We start from the raw sequence: 20,297 nt of genomic DNA, 5'->3' as shown, positions 1-20,297 counted from the left end.
CTGAGAAAAGAATCAGAGTAAATCAACAATACAAGAAACATTCTTAATTCTATAATGAGATTAACTTTAAGGAAAGCATCAATTAAAGATACATTATAAAGATCAATGAGAATAACAAATAATTGATTAATAATATCACAATTTCTCCAACATTTCCCCCCTGTTTATCAAATATTTGTTCTAATTCTCATATCCTTCCTAAACAGCCACTTCAAACAATTTTCAACTAGGAGTTAATATTTTTTCAAGAAAGCAAACACGTTTACACTCAAAGTTTATACTCAGTCCAAAACTTAGAATCAGGAAACACATCAAAAGAGTCCTCATCAGAGCTTTCTCTGTCAGACTCAGGTTCTCTCGCCAATAAGGGATACATCGGCATCATCTGGTTCCCCATGGGCTAAATTGCTGTAGTGATGAGACTATTAAACAAAGAACGCAGGCAAGGAATACAACAGCATCCACACAAGGTTAGAATGGCAGCAAAGACTGCCATCGACACTAAAGCAGAGGACACAAGGGTTCGGTACTTTCCAAAAACATTCATCCAGTCATCCCACCTGGAAGTATTCACTCCAGTGAACTCCCTCATCTTACCATTAAGGGTACGGAGCCCCTCAATGGCCTTCGTCAGGCTGCCATCAGCCGCTGTGTTGTTGGGTAGAAAAGTGCAGCATCCTTCACCAAAGATTGCACACACTCCCCTCGTTCAGCCAGCACCATGTCAAGTGCAATACGGTTCTGGAAAGCCATCAGTGATGTAGCGGCCAGCTGCTCATGCACCGCCTCGAAGCCTGCCTGTGTCCAGTTGCCCAGTTTTTGTACATTGTAATGGATGTAGTTGATTCTGTCAACGTTTTTGTTTAATGTACACCACCAACAAATTGTGGACTCAAATCCTGCTGCAATTTGGTCGGCCAATTTATACTCATCTGGTACACCACGGGGAACACCAATGGCATCGATGTATGTAGGATCATTGTTCCTCCAGGTCAGGTCTCGCTTCTGCAACTGACGCCACTGCTGAGGCACAACATCAGTTAAAGCATGAATTAGATGATCAGCAGTCATAGGATAAACAGAAACAGGCAATAATAAAGAAATTAATGCAGACATCCCTGTTACCTTCCTAGGTAATCTATTAAAAATTTGTCACCACTGCACCACCACCAGACATCTGCACGAAAGACAGGGTTAAATTCATTGTTCACAGAGAGAACAGTCCAGTGTTAAAACATCATTTGTCATACATCAAGTTTAATCTCTGTATTTTGCTGACGTCATACTTGCCCAGGAGACTAAAACAATGATAACAGAACTAGGTGGAAAACATACCTGAATACTCATCCTCATTCTGTAAACAGTGTTACAAGAAAACATTTTTATTCGTGACGTGAATTGTTCCCAGATGAAAACACAAAATAAAAACAAAAAGATATATTCACTTGTTATTTTCATTAATGTGCAAGTTCGTTCTGCTCCTAAAGACACTACAGGGTTGTGGACAATCTTCACCAGTTTTGAGACGGAAAAAACTATTTGGTTTAACCCCCTTTGTAACCTGGACTTTGCCCTGTAGGTCGGTGAGCGTCCTGAGCTTGCTTCCCATTACTTTTGAAATTAAATTCCTTTTTGCAGTGTGTTAAATGTATCCAAGTTGGCTTTTCCGCTGCATCTGGGTTTTTAGTGAAATGTTCAAACCATTTAGAAAAGCATCAATTATTTCTAAACAATACTTTTGTCCTTCACTTTTATTCAATTCTATGAAGTCCATGTGCATTACTTGAAATGGATATTGCAGAGTAGGAAATTTTTCTCTATGTGATCTTAGATTGCCTGAGAGGTATGTAGCACATATCAAACAGGTCCTACAGAATTTTTTAAATAAGAAATAAATCCATAAGTAGTGTAATGTTGATGTATCCTACCATCCCCCTGTTGAGACATGCGAAACGCCATGGCTCAATATTGCAGCCCACTTATACACATCTTTTTCTTGGTAAAATAGGTTCAGTTTCATATAATTTTTCCAATTTTGCTCCATTTTTTTATCCATAAATCCTTTCATTTTGAGGACTTAATTGTTTGCATGTCTCTTAAAGTTTCTTTCATAAATTTAATTTTTACGTCCACATGTAATACATTTATCTCTCCCTCAGCTGCTTTTTTTTTTTTTTTTTATTTTGTCTTCGAAAGCATTCCCTAGGGACACCTTGTCTGTCCCTGCAGTGTGCGCCGCACATTTACAGATTGCTAGTTGTTTTGGTAGGTGCACGACTTATAATAATTCTTTTAATAATTCTGCATGTTACTTTTGATGTTAATGGGTGAAAAAAACTATAGGAGCTCTAACTTCTACTGCCATAGAAGCAGCAACTACAGCTCTCACACAATGTGGTAAGGCACATGCTACACTATCAAGTTTTGAAGAAAAATATGCTATTGGTCTCATTTTATCACCATGCTGTTAGACTAGCACCGAGGTCATGACATGACCTTTACAATCCACCATCTGAACAAAAGGTTTTTTTTTTATTGATAATCTGGTAACGCTAACGCAGCGCTTGACACGAGGGCCTGTTTTAGTTTGCAAAGTGCTTCTTCTGCTTCATCTGCCCACAACAAAGAAGACATTTTAAAATCTTTTATACATGAATTTATTCAGAGCTGCCACAATTTCTGCATAATTAGGCACCCAGTTTCGACAATAGTTAGTCAACCCCAAAAAGGACATCATTTGTTTTTTTTTGTTTGTGGTTTGGGAGCTTGGAGAATTGTCGTTTTTCTATCCTCCGCTATGGTTCGTCCTCCTTCACTCAAATTATGACCCAAATATTTTACTTTTCGTTTACACAGTTAAAGTTTATTTTGTTAACCTTATGACCTTCTTTAGCTAAATGTTGCAGAAGCGCTAAAGTGTTTTGCTTACAGGTTTCCCTGTCTGGAGAAACCAATAAAACATCAACTATGTACAACAAAACTTGGCTCCCTCCTGGGGGTTGAAAAGTTGACATACTTGCACTCATTACTTGAAAGAGAATTGTAGGGCTTTCACAGTAGCCTTGAAGTAGTCTGGTGTACGTGTATCTTTTCCCTTCAAAAGTAAAAGCAAACCAAAATTGGCTCTCTTTCTCAATTGGTATTGAGAAAAAGGCATTCAATGATGTCTACAACCGTGAATACTTTTGCATCTGATCTAAGAGAATTCAACAATGTGTGTGGATCAGTCACATGTTTTGTGTCTGTGTACAGATAGGTCACAGTTATCTTGGCTGGGGTGACCTGTTGAGTCTCGCTTCATAGTTCCTATCAGGCCCAGGAACTGTTTTGAACCAAAGTGTGACGTGCAAATCATCAGGAGACATTTGATCCTGTAGGGCAGAAATGGCTTTATGCCCCTCTGCCAGAAGTGTTTGTGCAGTGTTGTGTGGGGGTTTGTTGGGCACATCCAATGAATAAAAGTAATACAGTTCCCTGTTGTCCCTGGACAACAAAGAAATCCCCTTCTTTTATTCCTGTAGCTGATCTTGACATTTTCACCACAAATTTTTTACCCCAAGAATGTTTTCTCTACATGTTGTTCTACATGCACCCGTGTCACAGAGGAAATTTACAGGTTTGCCATTTATTAGGAGAGTTATTTCAGGTCTTATGCTGTCCATAGAAAGTAAATCCTGAAGATTTAACTGGACCTCTTCACTCCCCAATTTCTCTGATCTTAATCATGCTGACTGTCCTGTGTTTTTTTTTTTTTTTCTTCTCGGGCAATTTCTGGCTAAATGTCCTTCCTGCCCGCAACACCAGCACCCCGAGTAACTGTGCCTGTAGTTTCCTCCCCCGTCGCCCTTTTAAACCTCTAAGGTTCTGACCTCTGCCCCTAAAGCCTTCTCTTCCTCTCCTCTCCTGATAAAACACTTGTTCCTCATCCTGGAAAAAGGCTCCTGGAACCTTTTCCTTTTCTTTTGTAATTTCTTTCTCCCCACTTTCTCCTTTTTGCGCTACTTCTAACCAAAATTGTACATCATCATACCCTTCCTCGTACAATTTTTATTTGGATTTGTTTTTTTTATCCTGATCTTTAATAACTTTCCAGTTATTTGATTGTAGACTGTCTATTGGGTTAGTTTTACTTATCCCTTTCCCCATTTTTTATTTAAATTTGGACCAGTTTTGCCGACTCCTAGGGAGTCCTAAAAACTGGAGATCTGATTCAGTAGGCCAGCAATTGAAAAAGACCTGTTGTGGTAACTCTCACTTCAACTCTTTCGAGTGGAGAGTTCTTGCCTGTGCATCCACAAGAGGTTTGCTGCTTACAACCCTACTGTTTTATATGAGATAAAATACCAAGTGGTATTTATACCTCCAATCACGCTCACATACACACTTTTTTTTTTGTTTCACGGATTTGAAGCGCCTGTTATCGCCGTCCGTTTAACCACGGGTATTCGTCGGGCCCCGTTCCCACAACAGGTGGGGTTCGTAAGATCTCAAACCACGTGAGGTTGCAAAACCCCGAACCAGGTGAGGTTTGCAAGTCCTCGTCCCAGTAGGGTTTTACAAGACCTCCAGCGAGGTAAGGTTTACCAACCCTTATTTTCTAGTTTATTTTATTTTTTTTTTGTCTTTCATTTTTTATTTTTATCTCTTACATACTGATACGGAACTTAAGCGCCTGTTTTCGCCGGACTCCGCAATCCGTTTAGCCTGCAGGTACTAGTTGAGCTACTGTTACTGCTCACAATAGTACAATTAGTAATTGGGCTGCTGTTACTGCCCAAAACAGTGCAGGTATTTTGTTGGGCTACTGTCATTGCCCACAATAGTACAATTGTTGGTTCCCCAGAACAGGACAAGGCCTCCAGCCTTGAAGCACCAGGCTCCGTTAGCCTATCCACGGATTTTGTGCATTACTTTTACCTGTTAGAGTCTAGAATTGACAGGGTTTTCACTTGTGCGCGCAACAACCTTCAGTCAAAGAAGAAGCCACTCTTCTCTCACACAGAAGAATGACTTACTCTCTAAAACGTCATTCGCCACTTTTTAAAGAAGAATCACTCACCCTCTCTTGTCTTTCCCTGGAGTGTCGTCAACCTTCAGATCCCAGCAGGCAGGCCGAGCCCAGTCCTTTAACAGGTTCTCTTGCCGTGCGCACGGTCTTACTGGGGTCCGCCACACCTGCCGGAATCTTTCCAGTATATGACATCCGGCTCGAAGGACCAAAAATGTTAGGGTTAACACCTGTTAAACATACATTAACAAAGACAGAAAAGACAAAAGAGTTAGATTCTTTTTCACTCGCGAGGAGAACGGACAGAGATGTGCTTCAGTTACAATCTCCTACCGCTCTGAAGCACATTTTGTCTGCTCCTCTATTTTATTGTTTTCAGGATCCCTAATCACAAGGACGCTGTAGCTCTAGAGGGAGGGGAAAACAGCTACAGCGTCAAATGTTATTCACTAACTAACACACAATCATTCTGTACTAGATAATGTCCTTCCAGGCACAAAGATTAATAAAATATGTAGTGATCTTAGCAATGATGGTTTTATTGGAGGCCAGCAACTCAACCGAAGCAGAGCTCTTCACCAAGAGGTAAACCTGCAGGAAGATTTTGTTTCTGCTCTCTGTCAGTGAGGCCTTCTGAGAAAAGAATCAGAGTAAATCAACAATACAAGAAACATTCTTAATTCTATAATGAGATTAACTTTAAGGAAAGCATCAATTAAAGATACATTATAAAGATCAATGAGAATAACAAATAATTGATTAATAATATCACAATTTCTCCAACAAATTTCAACAATAATTTTACTCAGTTAAACATTTATTTAAATGCATTATGCATAAGAACTGATCACAGTGATTGTACAAAGTTGCAAAACATTTATTCAGTTTTTAGAACTTCAAACACTGTCCTGCATGACAAAATACATCAAACAGATAAAAATTTAGAAATGATTTAAAATCAATTTAAATCATTTCCACCCCGACTCGGTCCATCCCGACTCGGTCCACCCCGACTCGGTCCATCCCGACTCGGTCCGGCGCTCCAACAACGGAGCGGAAAATGTCTTCAGATGTCGGTCATGGGCACCAACTCTAGAAAACTCCTCTGACAGTCAACATCAACTCCACGAATAAATATGGCCAGTTGAGCGACATCTGCAACATCAATACTCTCTCTCATCAATGGCAACAGAAAATGCCAGAAATGACTCCGTTTTTCGTTTGAGCTGGTTGTCCAAATTTGCCGATAGTTCTGAAATCCTGTCTGCGACGGTATTTCTAGTCAAGCTAATATTGGAAAAGCTTGTCGCTTCTCAGGACACAACTTGAGCAGCTTCAGCATGCAGTTCTTGCCGAACTCTACCTTACAGTGAGGCTTTGATGCTAACGCTATTTGGCTAGCAGTTAGCTAGCTGGCTTTCACCGCAGCATCACTGGCCTCGACTCTGGGTGAAAACAGATTGCTGTTTCCTCAGACCGTCAACATTTCATTTATCTTCTGATTTCTCAGTTCTCCTTGCAAGTGCTTGTATTTTTCACCATGCTGAGTTTCATAGTGGCGGTGAATATTGTATTCCTTAAGCACCGAAACCTGCTGCAGGCACACAAGGCACACGGGTTTTCCATTCACCTGCATGAACAAATAAGCAGTCATTTTTCTTGAAAAATCCGACACTCTGTGTCTACTTTTCTCTTTTTTGAGAAAGACATGTCGTTGATGAGGCTGCCGGGGCCAAAATAACACGCGGATGAAGCGATAGAATCGAAGCTGTTTACAGAACCTGAAGCTCATTTGAGAATTCTCCAAATGTCAGCTGGATTTGTTGACTGAGTGTATCTCTGTCTACGCTGTTGAATTTTCAATGTTATTTTGTTCATTTGTGTCTTAAACTGTGAACAATTTCTACTATTTACTTCAGTAAAGTTAACACTTATTCTTTTTATCTGTTTGCTTATCCAGATTCCCTGAAGTGTAACGTTTATAACCAGGAAGGAGATCCACTCTGGACCAGGAGGAGTTAGAACCTCTGCAGGTGAAACAAGAACAGGAAGAGCCAGAAGAACATCAGATAAACGTGGAAGAGAAAGAAGTTTACTGCAGTCAGGGTGAAGAACTGATTGAATTAAAACAGGAGACTGATACCTGCATGGTGGTTCCTGTTGATGAGCAAACATACCAAACTGAATCAGAACCAAACAGGAACCAAGACATCTTAGAAAAGCCTGATGAAACTGAGAACCAAAATCAGGACAGAAGAAAACCTTTATCAGGTGTCATCTGTAAAAAACAATTGACTGCCAAATATGCTGTCAGTGATCATATCAGAATTCATAAGGGTGAAAAACCGTTTTCATGTGTGAACTGTGGAAAAAGTTTTAGTCAAAAACAGAATTTAACTCAACACATGAGGATTCACACTGGTGAAAAGCCGTTTTCATGTGGGAACTGTGGAAAAAGTTTTAGTCATAAATATAGTTTAACTCTGCACATGAGGATTCACACTGGTGAAAAACCGTTTTCATGTGGAACTGTGGAAAAAGTTTTAGTCAAAAACAGGATTTAACTCGGCACATGATGATTCACACTGGTGAAAAGCCGTTTTCATGTGGGAATTGTGGAAAAGGTTTAGTCAAAAACAGCATTTAACTCAGCACATGATGATTCACACTGGTGAAAAGCCGTTTTCATGTGGGAACTGTGGAAAAAGTTTTAGTCAAAAACAGGATTTAACTCGGCACATGATGATTCACACTGGTGAAAAGCCGTTTTCATGTGTGAACTGTGGAAAAAGTTTTAGTCAAAAACATAATTTAACTAAGCACATGAGGATTCACACTGGTGAAAAGCCGTTTTCATGTGTGAACTGTGGAAAAAGTTTTCGTCAAAAACAGCATTTAACTCGGCACATGAGGATTCACACTGGTGAAAAGTCTTAAAAGTTCACTATAAATGTCATTGTAATAAAAATGTGTTATTTACTGGAGGGTTTGCATCTATAAAGTGGTGGAAATTTTTTAATTAAGTTGTTAAATGTGATATTTATTTGCACCAAGGATGTGTGTTTGTAGCAGTAGGAAGCAGGCCGATTTGAGAAGCAAAATGCCTGAAGCCGCAGCTACACTGATAGCTTGACTAGACAAAATATGCCAGTCAGAAAGAAAATGTTATCACCTTAGCAGGAGAATGGATCAAAGACTAGAAGTCCTGAGAAACTCTAGTTTTGTAGCCCAGAGAAACAAGAAACAAGAGAAAAGTTTTTATAACCTCAAGAAATTGACAGACAGGATCTTCAAGAGCTACGAAAATGTGCTTGGAAGACAACAGCTGCATGGATGCAGGATGACAACATTGTTTGAGCAGAGACTTGTGACTGAAATCTGGTCTCCTTCTATGCAAATGATTTGTAAGCAACGCCTCAATGTAATAAATATTGAGTTGTATGAGAGCACGTTAGAACTGGCCTGGAGACGGAGATAGCAGACGTCCTGAAGCTGGCTCTCCATTCAATTCTATTGCATTTAAAACTTCAACTGTATCTCTTTTGTCATATTGTGAAATGTTTGATAAATGTTTTGTGTTCAGATCCAACAGTTTCCTTGAGAGATTTTCTTACTGTCGTTTTGTAATTGTTTTGCTTACAAATATATTCATGCCTTACAATAAGTAATTATCTTGTTTGGATTAAAAACATTTAATCATTCTTTTTCAGCGGTTTCATTTATGCATTATAACAAGTAATCGTCTCACAAAGATTCAATGTTCCAGAATCTTATTGTAGCATTCATATTAATGTTATAATATTGTGCTTTTAATGCTTCTTGGGATTTATTTGAACATTGTTCTGCAAAAGCAGTGAAAAGGTCAACTGCCATTCTCAGTGCTCTTGTGGACCATTGTGACTAATTTCATGCATTAACAGAGTTTGACTGGACATGGACTCCCTTCCAGAACATTCTCACAAGATTGGACTTGAGGGATTGATTTGTATTATTCTATTCTGTATAGACAGTGTGAGGGATGGATGATGTTTATCTTAATACACTAATTATCAAAATACAATGTGCTGTTATGCACTGACTTTACATTTTCTTTGATGATTAGATAAAAAAAAATCCATTTAAAAATTTATGAAATCACTCATTGATTGTTCATGATTTTTTAAAAGTTTGGTTGATTATTATTGTCTTCAGTAATTCTCTGTGTGTCTTTTGTCTTAGTTGTATTTTTGATTTTTCTGCTCTTTTCTATTACGAGGAAAACATTTCACGTTCTGCCACGAGAAGTGGCACTGAGAAAAATCTGTAGTTGTGATGATCGTAGGATCCACAAGGTGGCAGTAATGCAATGACATGAATGCAGTTAGTCATAAAACCCCAAAGAAGAAGAAGACAAAGCAAAAGAGATGAAACGAGGTTATGGCTGTTCATAACAGAATTATTTAAATCTGAAGACAAATGTATAGTTTGGAGAGGAAGCAAGAAGATTTGGAAAATTAGGTGGGATAATGAAATAAATGGAAGGCATTTATATACAATTGATGTAGTAATGGTTGAGATAATTATGAATAGAATGAGAACCAGTCAGTTTTTTAAATGGAACTCTTTTTAAGATGGGGAAACATCTTACTGGTTTATGAAGTTGGTGTGATTCTATGGAACATGTTTTTATTAGGTATAAAATATGTAAATCAAAGATACGAGAATTTGAGACACAGATATGAGGATCCAATACGTGGCAGTAGTACAAGAGCAATGGATGCAAACTGCCGTTACAATGTAAAGGAGATGAAGAAGAAGACAGAGGACAGCACGTGGTCTGTTTTGTTGAATGTTTGAGTGTTTCTCTAATAAATATCTCCAGTCCAGCTTAAACCAGTTAATCAGCGAGCAGTGAACTGCAGGAACATTGACAGAGTTTAAAGAAATCATCGTCCAGTCGGAGGAAGAGATGGATGATCAGCGCAGACTGCTTGATTTCTCCCGGACTCCCCAGATCATCTTACACCGAATAGGTAGGAAACAGCAGCGTTTGGATGCAGGTTAAGGTCTAAATGTCTAGTGTTACTTCACTATTGTATCCCACTTTATGTTGGATAATTACATAAAATTCTTATGAAATATATTTTCAGATGTGTTTATGTGATAAAATTTGGAAAAGTTCAAGGGTTAATACTTTTGAAGCCACGTGAGAATCAATGCAGTGAAGATGTGGCGCACCTAAAACTGCCACCCCATTATTTTTTTTGGTTGTATTAATATTTATTAAATAATTTTAAAATATTTTAATGTATGACTTATTCGATTTATTCCAAAAATGAACAAGTTATATTTTGTTTGTTTCGGAGCAGCAGTGGCGAAGCGGAACTTTTGTTTGGGGGACGTTGCTCTCGGGTTGGTTTTACGGTGGAGTTCCGGTTTTCTTTTTCTTTTGTTTTTTTGTTTGGGTGACTTCTCTCTTAAACGATGGAAGTTTTTTATTTACTTCAATGAAGTGAATTCCTAATTTTCTCTGTTTTCTTCTCCAGATCACCTAAAACATAACGTTTATGAGGATGAGCTAAGTCAGCAGGAGAGGAGATCCACTCTGGACCAGGAGGAGTTAGAACCTCTGCAGGTGAAACAAGAACAGGAAGAGCCAGAAGATCATCAGATAAAAGGAGAGCAGAAGGATCTAGAACACCTGCAGATAAAAGTGGAAGAGAAAGAAGTTTACTGCAGTCTTAGTGAAGAACTGATTGAATTAAAACAGGAGACTGATACCTGCATGGTGGTTCCTGTTGATGAGCAAACATACCAAACTGAATCAGAACCAAACAGGAACCAAGACATGTTAAAAAAGCCTGATGAAACTGAGAACCAACATCAGGACAGAAGAAAACCTTTCTCATGTGTCATTTGTAAAAAGCGTTTTGCCTTCAGATCTGCTTTTGAGGCTCACATGAAAACTCATACTGGTAAAAAGCCATTTTTATGTCTGACTTGTGGAAAACGTTTTTGTCAAAAAGAGGTTTTAACTCGACACATGACGATTCACACAGGTAAAATGCCGTTTTTGTGTGTGATCTGTGGTAAATATTTTTGTCAAAAAAGGCTTTTAACTGGTCACATGAGGTGTCATACAGATGAAAAGTCTTTCATGTGTGTGATCTGCGAAAAGCAATTTTCTTTCAAATCTGCTTTCGATGCTCACCAGAGAACTCATAGGAAGGAAAAGCCTTTTTCATGTGGTACCTGTGGACAATCTTTTAGCCAAAAACACGTTTTAACTAATCACATGATGGTTCACATCAGTGTAAAGCCTTTTTCATGTGAGAACTGCGGAAAATGCTTTACTTTCAAGTCTGCATTCAATGTTCATGTGAAACTCACACAGGAGAAAAGCCTTTTCTATGCGTCATCTGTGGGAAAAGTTTTAGTTGCAAACAATATTTATCTGAGCACATGACGATTCACTCAGGTGAAAAGCCGTTTTCATGTATGACCTGTGGAAAGTGTTTTGCTTTCAGGAGTCTAATAATAGCATAAAATACTCATCTGTACTCTGGAGACATTGGTATGACTGCCTCCTGAAACGCTAGTAGCCGTTATTTTCTGTATTTTTTCTACTTTTATCAAATTTTTTTTCTTCTTCTTTTTTAATGTAATTTGGACTTTGAGTCTGTAATAAAATCTATCTAAATCTATCTATAGTCTTCAACTTATTGAGTAAAATCTGCTAAGTGGCTTGACTTAGATAGGTTGGATAAGGAGGCTATTAAACAAGAAGTTATTGATATGCCTGTAAAATGATTTAAATCTAAAGACAAAGGTATAGTTTGGAGAGGAAGCAAGAAGATTTGGAAAATTACGTTGGATAATGAAATAAATGGAAGGCATTTATATACATTTGATGTAGTAATGGTTAGAGGAATAAACAGGAGGGAGGAGATAATTATGAATAGAATAAGAACCAGTCAGTTTTTTTAAATGGAACTCTTTTTAAGATGGGGAAACATCTTACTGGTTTATGAAGTTGGTGTGATTTTATGGAACATGTTTTTATTAGTTGTAGAAAATATGTAAATCAAAGATATTAGAGTTTGAGACATAGATATGAGGATCCAATAGGTGGCAGTAGTGCAACAACAATGGATGCAAACTGCCGTTACAATGTAAAGGAGATGAAGAAGAAAAAGGAGAAGAAGAAGAAGAAGACAAAGAGGACAGCACGTGGTCTGTTTTGTTGAATGTTTGAGTTTTTCTCTATTAAATATCTCCAGTCCAGCTTAAACCAGTTAATTAGCGAGCAGTGAACTGCAGAAACATTGACAGAGTTTAAAGAAATCATCGTCCAGTCGGAGGAAGAGATGGATGATCAGCGCAGACTGCTTGATTTCTCCCGGACTCCCCAGATCATCTTACACCGAATAGGTAGGAAACAGCAGCGTTTGGATGCAGGTTAAGGTCTAAATGTCTGCACCTTTCTGCATGAGGATCATTTTAGTAAACGCTCTTTTCCCGGATAAATGTTTTGTTAGCAGGTAAATGAACGCAGACATCACAATGAGAATGGCTGATTTATGGAGAGAAAATGGAGTTTCTCACAATCTGAGCTTTGTGCTGCGTCAGTGTTTCGTTGTGTAGTGGAAGTAGTGTCAGTAGTCAGTTAAAACGTTGTAGCTCTGGAAGAAGGGACTTTGTAACGGCAGCCCCAAAACAAATACACACATCATGTGCAAATAAAGTTGCCGAAAGTGAAGAAGAGTCTGTTTCGTGAGTGCAACACTATTTGTGTGTTTGGTTTCCATCCATCCGTTTTCTAACTCGCTTATCGCGAGAGTTGCTGATGCATCTCCAGCAGTTGCATATTTAGGTTTATATTGTACATATTTCATACTTTAGTTGCACTTTTCCAACTGGATTTTCTGTCATTGTACATATGTAAATCCAAATTAATTCAAAGTCTTTATATCTTGTTATTAGAGGATGATCAGGGTCTCTGCTCCAACTCTTTATTTCTAACGGGTCGATTTGTTCAATTTTAGATATTTTTTCCATGTAACATTTTTTTGAGCTTCTGGGAGAAGCTTTTCACAATATAGCCCACTTTGTTTCAAACTGCTTTTCAGCATTATGGAAGAGGATAATACAGCGAAAACGTGATAAAACCATCAAAAAATTTTTGTTTTGGTATGTTGCCATACAAGATGGCGCCCAGTGACGTAAACGTCACACGCAGTGACGTCACTTCCAAGCCTCTGGACTTTCAGCAAATGGACCCACAGTTCTTCCTGTCTAACTTAGAAAAGCAAATAATAAAGGAACAAAAATAAACAACTATTAACCTACAAATAAATTCATGTTTATAACTCAACCCCAAAAATTTAAAGTATACAAAAATTACATTTAAATATTATTCAAAGTAATAAAAAAATTATATATTGAAATAATACAGTTTACTATTAAATACTAACAATAATCCCTACAAAGTTTAATTTTGTAATAAATAAAATATTTTTTTTTATCAGTTCATTTGAGAATTTTCCAAATGTCAGCTGGATTTGTCGACTGATGTGTATCTCTGTCTACGCTGTTGAATTTTCAATGTTATTTTGTTGATTTCTGTCTAAAACTGTGAACAATTTCTCCTATTTACTTCAGTAAAGTTAACAATTTCTCTCTTCTCTGTTTGCTTGTCCAGATTCCCTGAAGTGTAACGTTTATAACCAGGAGAGGAGATCCACTCTGGACCAGGAGGAGTTAGAACCTCTGCAGGTGAAACAAGAACAGGAAGAGCCAGAAGAACATCAGATAAAAGAAGAACAGGAGGATCTAGAACACCTGCAGATAAAAGTGGAAGAAAAAGAAGTTTACTGCAGTCAGGGTGAAGAGCTGATTGCATTAAAACAGGATTCTGATACCTGCATGGTGGTTCCTGTTGATAAGCAAACATACCAAACTGAATCAGAACCAAACAGGAACCAAGACATCTTAGAAAAGCCTGATGAAACTGAGAACCAACATCAGGACAGAAGAAAACCTTTGTCAGGTGTCACCTGTAAAAAACAATTGATTGTCAAATATCCTGTCAGTGATCATATCAGAATTCATAAGGGTGAAAAGCCGTTTTCATGTGGGAACTGTGGAAAAAGTTTTAGACATAAACAGAATTTAACTCAGCACATGAGGATTCACACTGGTGAAAAGCCGTTTTCATGTGGGAACTGTGGAAAAAGTTTCGGTCGAAAAGAGTATTTAACTCAGCACATGAGGATTCACTCTGGTGAAAAGCCGTTTTCATGTGGGAACTGTGGAAAAAGTTTTAGACATAAATATAGTTTAACTCTGCACATGAGGATTCACACTGGTGAAAAGCCGTTTTCATGTGTGAACTGTGGAAAAAGTTTTAGTGAAAAAACGGCATTAACTCAGCACATGAGGATTCACTCTGGTGAAAAGCCGTTTTCATGTGTGAACTGTGGAAAAAGTTTTAGTCAAAAACAGAATTTAACTCAGCACATGAGGATTCACACTGGTGAAAAGCCGTTTTCATGTGAACTGTGGAAAAAGTTTAGTGATAAAACGGCATTAACTCAGCACATGAGGATTCACACTGGTGAAAAGCCGTTTTCATGTGGGAACTGTGGAAAAAGTTTCGGTCGAAAAGAGTATTTAACTCAGCACATGAGGATTCACTCTGGTGAAAAGACGTTTTTATGTGTGAACTGTGGAAAAAGTTTTAGTGAAAAACAGAATTTAACTAAGCACATGAGGATTCACACTGGTGAAAAGCCGTTTTCATGTGTGAACTGTGGAAAAAGTTTTAGACATAAATATAGTTTAACTCTGCACATGAGGATTCACACTGGTGAAAAGCCGTTTTCATGTGTGAACTGTGGAAAAAGTTTTAGTGAAAAACAGAATTTAACTAAGCACATGAGGATTCACACTGGTGAAAAGCCGTTTTCATGTGTGAACTGTGGAAAAAGTTTTAGTCAAAAACAGGATTTAACTCAGCACATGATGATTCACTCTGGTGAAAAGCCGTTTTCATGTGTGAACTGTGGAAAAAGTTTTAGTCTAAAACAGAAATTAACTCGGCACATGATGATTCACTCTGGTGAAAAGCCGTTTTCATGTGTGAACTGTGGAAAAAGTTTTAGTCTAAAACAGAAATTAACTCGGCACATGATGAATCACTCTGGTGAAAAGCCGTTTTCATGTGTGAACTGTGGAAAAAGTTTTAGTCAAAAACAGAATTTAAGTCGGCACATGAGGATTCACACTGGTGAAAAGCCGTTTTCATGTGTGAACTGTGGAAAAAGTTTTAGACATGGACAGCATTTAACTCAGCACATGAGGATTCACACTGGTGAAAAGCCGTTTTCATGTGTGAACTGTGGAAAAAGTTTTAATCAAAAACAGGATTTAACTCGGCACATGATGATTCACACTGGTGAAAAGCCATTTTCATGTGGGAACTGTGGAAAAAGTTTTAGACATAAACTGGATTTAACTCGGCACATGAGGATTCACACTGGTGAAAAGCCGTTTTCATGTGTGAACTGTGGAAAAAGTTTTAGTGAAAAATGGGCATTAACTCAGCACATGATGATTCACTCTGGTGAAAAGCCGTTTTCATGTGTGAACTGTGGAAAAAGTTTTAGTGAAAAACAGAATTTAACTAAGCACATGAGGATTCACACTGGTGAAAAGCCGTTTTCATGTGTGAACTGTGGAAAAAGTTTTAGTCAAAAACAGGATTTAACTCAGCACATGATTTTTCACTCTGGTTGAAAAGCCGTTTTCATGTGTGAACTGTGGAAAAAGTTTTAGTCAAAAACAGAATTTAAGTCGGCACATGAGGATTCACACTGGTGAAAAGCTGTAGAAGTATTTTCCGTACATGTCCTATGTTGAGGTTCACTATAGATTTGATTTTGTTAAAAACTAGAATGAAAGACTGCAGGGGTTTCATGTCTATAAAGCTGAAAATTTTAGTATTTAAATGTGATCATATGGACGTTGTGCAACCATCCAACAATAATGATAAACTGTATGTTATTGTACTTATATACTGTTTATATCAGACTGTATGTTGTGTTTGTACAACGTGAAGAGCAAAAGCTCAGCTCAGAGCCCTGAGGAGAGCCAGTACTGATGCTGATAGATGAAGAGACATTGTGGTCCATTGTGACTAATTTCATGCATTAACAGAGTTTGACTGGACATGGACTCCCTTCCAGAACATTCTCACAAGATTGGACTTGAGGGATTGATTTGTATTATTCTATTATGTATAGAGAAAGTGTGAGGGATGGATGTTGTTTATCTCAATACACTTATAATCAAAAATACAATGTGCTGTTATGCACTGACTTTACATTTTCTTTGATGATTAGATAAAAAATCCATTTAAAAACTTTATGAAATCACTCATTGATAGTTCTTGATTTTTAAAGTTTGGTTGATTATTGTTGTCTTCAGTAATTCTGTGTGTCTTTTGTCTTAGTTGTATTTCTATTTTTTCTGCTCTCTTATATTACGAGGAAAACATTTCACGTTCTGCAACGAGAACTGGCACTGAGAAAAATCTGTAGATGTGATGATCGTAGGATCCACAAGGTGGCAGTAATGCAATGACATGAATGCAGTTAGTCATAAAACCCCAAAGAAGAAGACGACAAAGCAAAAGAGATGAAACGAGGTTATGGCTGTTCATAACAGAATTATTTAAATCTGAAGACAAAGGTATAGTTTGGAGAGGAAGCAAGAAGATTTGGAAAATTAGGTGGGATATAAATAAATGGAAGGCATTTATATACAATTGATGTAGTAATGGTTAGAGGAATAAACAAGGGAGGAGATAATTATGAATAGAATAAGAACCAGTCAGTTTTTTAAATTGAACTCTTTTTAAGATGGGGAAACATCTTACTGGTTTATGAAGTTGGTGTGATTCTATGGAACATGTTTTTATTAGGTATAGAAAATATGTAAATCAAAGATTTGAGAATTTGAGACATAGATATGAGGATCCAATAGGTGGCAGTAGTACAAGAGCAATGGATGCAAACTGCCGTTACAATGTAAAGGAGAAGAAAAAGTAGAAGAAGAAGAAGAAGAAGACAGTGAGGACGGCACGTGGTCTGTTTTGTTGAATGTTTGAGTGTTTCTCTAATAAATATCTCCAGTCCGGCTTAAACCAGTTAATCAGCGAGCAGTGAACTGCAGAAACATTGACAGAGTTTAAAGAAATCATCGTCCAGTCGGAGGAAGAGATGGACGATCAGCGCAGACTGCTTGATTTCTCCCGGACTCCCCGAATAGGCACTATATGAGAAATTTGTAGTTGTGATGATCGTAGGATCCACATGGTGGCGGTAATGCGATGACATGAATGCAGTTAATTATAAAATCCCAAAGAAGAAGACAAAAAAAAAACTGCAGCAGAAGAAGAAAACAAAAGAGATGAAATGAGGTTATGGCTGTTCATAACAGAATACGCGAACAACATAAAAATGTAATATAATTTTGGATTCCTGCTCATGTGGGTATTTTGGGTAACGAAAGAGCAGATAGGTTGGCTGAGGAGGCTATTAAACAAGAAGTTGTTGATATGCCAGTAAAGTGATTTAAATATGAAGGCAAAGATATAGTTTGGAGAGGAAGGAAGATTTGGAAAATTAGGTGGGATAATGAAATAAGTGGAAGTCATTTATATACAATTGATGTAGTAATGGTTAGCGGAATAAACAGGAGGGAGGAGATAATTATGAATAGAATAAGAACCAGTCAGTTTTTTTAAATGGAACTCTTTTTAAGATGAGGAAACATCTTACTGGTTTATGAAGTTGGTGTGATTCTATGGAACATGTTTTTATTAGTTGTAGAAAATATGTAAATCAAAGATATTAGAATGAGACATAGATATGAGGATCCAATAGGTGGCAGTAGTGCAAGAGCAATGGATGCAAACTGCCCTTACAATGTAAAGGAGAAGAAGAAGTAGTAGAAGATTTTGATTTGATTTTTACAAAACATTTATTTACAATAATAATAAAACAATTTTATTTTTCTGTTGTTTTACAATAATCCTATGTCATACATTACAAAAAAATACATTATAATAAAACATCAGTATAAATTAGTTCATTATTTCCTGAAATGATGCACAACACTTTGTCACATCCCCATAACTCTAAAAACCCTGCACATTCCCAGTGGCCCTGTGGAAAGCAAACTCCAAACTCAGCCTCGCCTTGATGTTTACTTTCCACAGAGCCACAACATCAACTTGAGGTCCATCCTGCATCTTGTCTCTTCGAGTTATATATATAGCTAATTTTGCCTCGGCTAATTAATAATTTAAAAGCCGTGACTTAAAACTAGTCGCTTTACTATGACGTACTCCGTTAATAAATAGTGCATCGGTAAAAATCATTTTTAAAAGACTAAAAACAGTCGATAAAAAACTAAAAAAGACTATCAATCGTGTGCAATCTATAAAAACATGAAAAACTCTCTGACAACCTACAAAATGGACACTCATTTATAAAACCAGGACTAATCACCGATAAAAACGCGTTGGTGGCTATAGCGCCATGGAGTATCCTCCACTGGAGGTCGCCAATCCTTTTTCTAATCGGCGGTTTGTACATTGTCCTCCAGTGGATTGGTTGTCCTTTCAGTCTTTCAACCCACACGCTGACGTCCCTCTTTCGAAGTGTTCTCTTGTTTAGGATTTTCACACAGTTTTTATATAAAGTCTTTGGTGCCACTTTGCACAAATCCATTTCTGAGTCCATGGTCTTTAGCAGAGGACCGCTGTCCTCTTCAAAGCTTGGACTCAGAAGAACCTTAGGAAAAGGATCTGTTTCTTTTGGCAGGCATTCTCCATCCTTGTATGCCTGCAATAAACTCTTCTCTTTTCCAGTCAATCTTTCTCTTATTCTCATCAGGACACGTTCCATCATTCTTGTAGACCTTACTTTCAGTGCGGCAGCGACCTTCTGGGCATCGCCAAAGTCTGCTCCTGATGCTCGGATCAGCCTCTTTAAGGTCATCATTCCGGCTCTAGACAGCGTCTCTGTTAGTCCCAGGAACGTGTCCTCTCTAACATCCAGTCTTGCTCCGTACACCAAGGGTTCTTCTAATAGCCAATGCAGAGAATCAGTCATTTCCGCTCTACGCAATCTAAAAAGTGCACATGATTTAAAAACGCTCTGATAAAATTGCGGAATTCCTTTAAACCTTAAAAGACTAAAATTTGTTAAAAACAGAGCAGCATCCAATCCAAGGAATTCACGCGTCTTAGAATGCAACTGGCTACATCCTTCCACACAGGAGATCCTATCAGGTACTTTTGTAAAAACTGTATCCTAAACACAGTGACTCTACCGGCCAGGTGGACAAGGCCCTGGCCCCCCTCTTCTCAGGATAAAAACAACACCGACTGTGGCACCCAGTGACGATTGTTCCAGAAAAATTTAATCATTTCCTTCTGTATTCTTGCCAGCAGCCCTGACGGTGGATCTAGTACAATGAGCTTGTGCCAGAGTTGTGATGCGACCAGATTATTAAGCACTAACACTCTTCCTCTGTACGACATTTTTTCATGCAACCATTTCCATTTTGCAAGTTTGTTTGATATTTTTTGTTCTAGGTTTTGCCAGATTTTTTCAACAAAACTTTTCTCGCCTAAATATTTTAGGCCATCTTTTCTCCAGGTCATGCCTTTGGGGAGAGCCGGGAGTCCGTCGGGCCACTCGCCAACAGCCAGGGCTTCACTTTTTCCCCAATTTACTTTGGCGGCAGACAGCATGGAGAACTTTCTTATGATTTCTGTTAAAACGCTGACGTCTTTTGATCTTTAAAAAACCACGAGATCGTCAGCATAGGCAGATAAAACCAATTTGTCTTTAAAACCGGGTAAAACCAAGCCGTGAATGTCTGATCGCATCTTCTTTAAAAGGGGTTCCAGGGAGAGTGCATAGAGCATTCCCGAGAGCGCGCAGCCCTGTCGAACGCCTCTCTAAAAGGAGCACACAGGCTGCCATTGATCTTCAGCACACTCTCAATGTCACTGTACAACACCTGGATCTTGGCAATAAGACCCTCGCTGAACCCAAACCTCCTCATTACTTTCCAGAGGAAGTCGTGTTCAACGCGGTCAAAAGCCTTTTCTTGATCTAATGAAATCAAGCCTGTCTGTAAACCCAAAATATCCCGAATTAGGTAGACATTGTCCACCATGGACCTGCCGGGGACGCAGTAGGTCTGGTCCCGGTGGATGACCTGCTCCATGGCT

At 38.2% G+C, this 20,297-nt stretch overlaps 2 pseudogenes; both read left to right on the top strand.

Annotated features, from left to right (window-relative positions):
* Positions 1 to 7,041: 7,041 nt before the first annotated feature.
* Positions 7,042 to 8,655, top strand: LOC129355921 (gastrula zinc finger protein XlCGF8.2DB-like; annotated as a pseudogene).
* Positions 8,656 to 14,332: 5,677 nt separating this feature from the next.
* On the top strand, positions 14,333 to 16,341 carry LOC129355922 (gastrula zinc finger protein XlCGF57.1-like; annotated as a pseudogene).
* The last annotated feature ends 3,956 nt before the right edge of the window (positions 16,342 to 20,297 follow it).

This window comes from Poeciliopsis prolifica, unplaced genomic scaffold, assembly GCF_027474105.1.
Source record: "Poeciliopsis prolifica strain line A6 unplaced genomic scaffold, Auburn_PproV2 SCAFFOLD150, whole genome shotgun sequence".
Lineage (NCBI taxonomy): Eukaryota > Metazoa > Chordata > Actinopteri > Cyprinodontiformes > Poeciliidae > Poeciliopsis > Poeciliopsis prolifica.
This window is presented reverse-complemented; position numbering and strand designations above follow the sequence as displayed.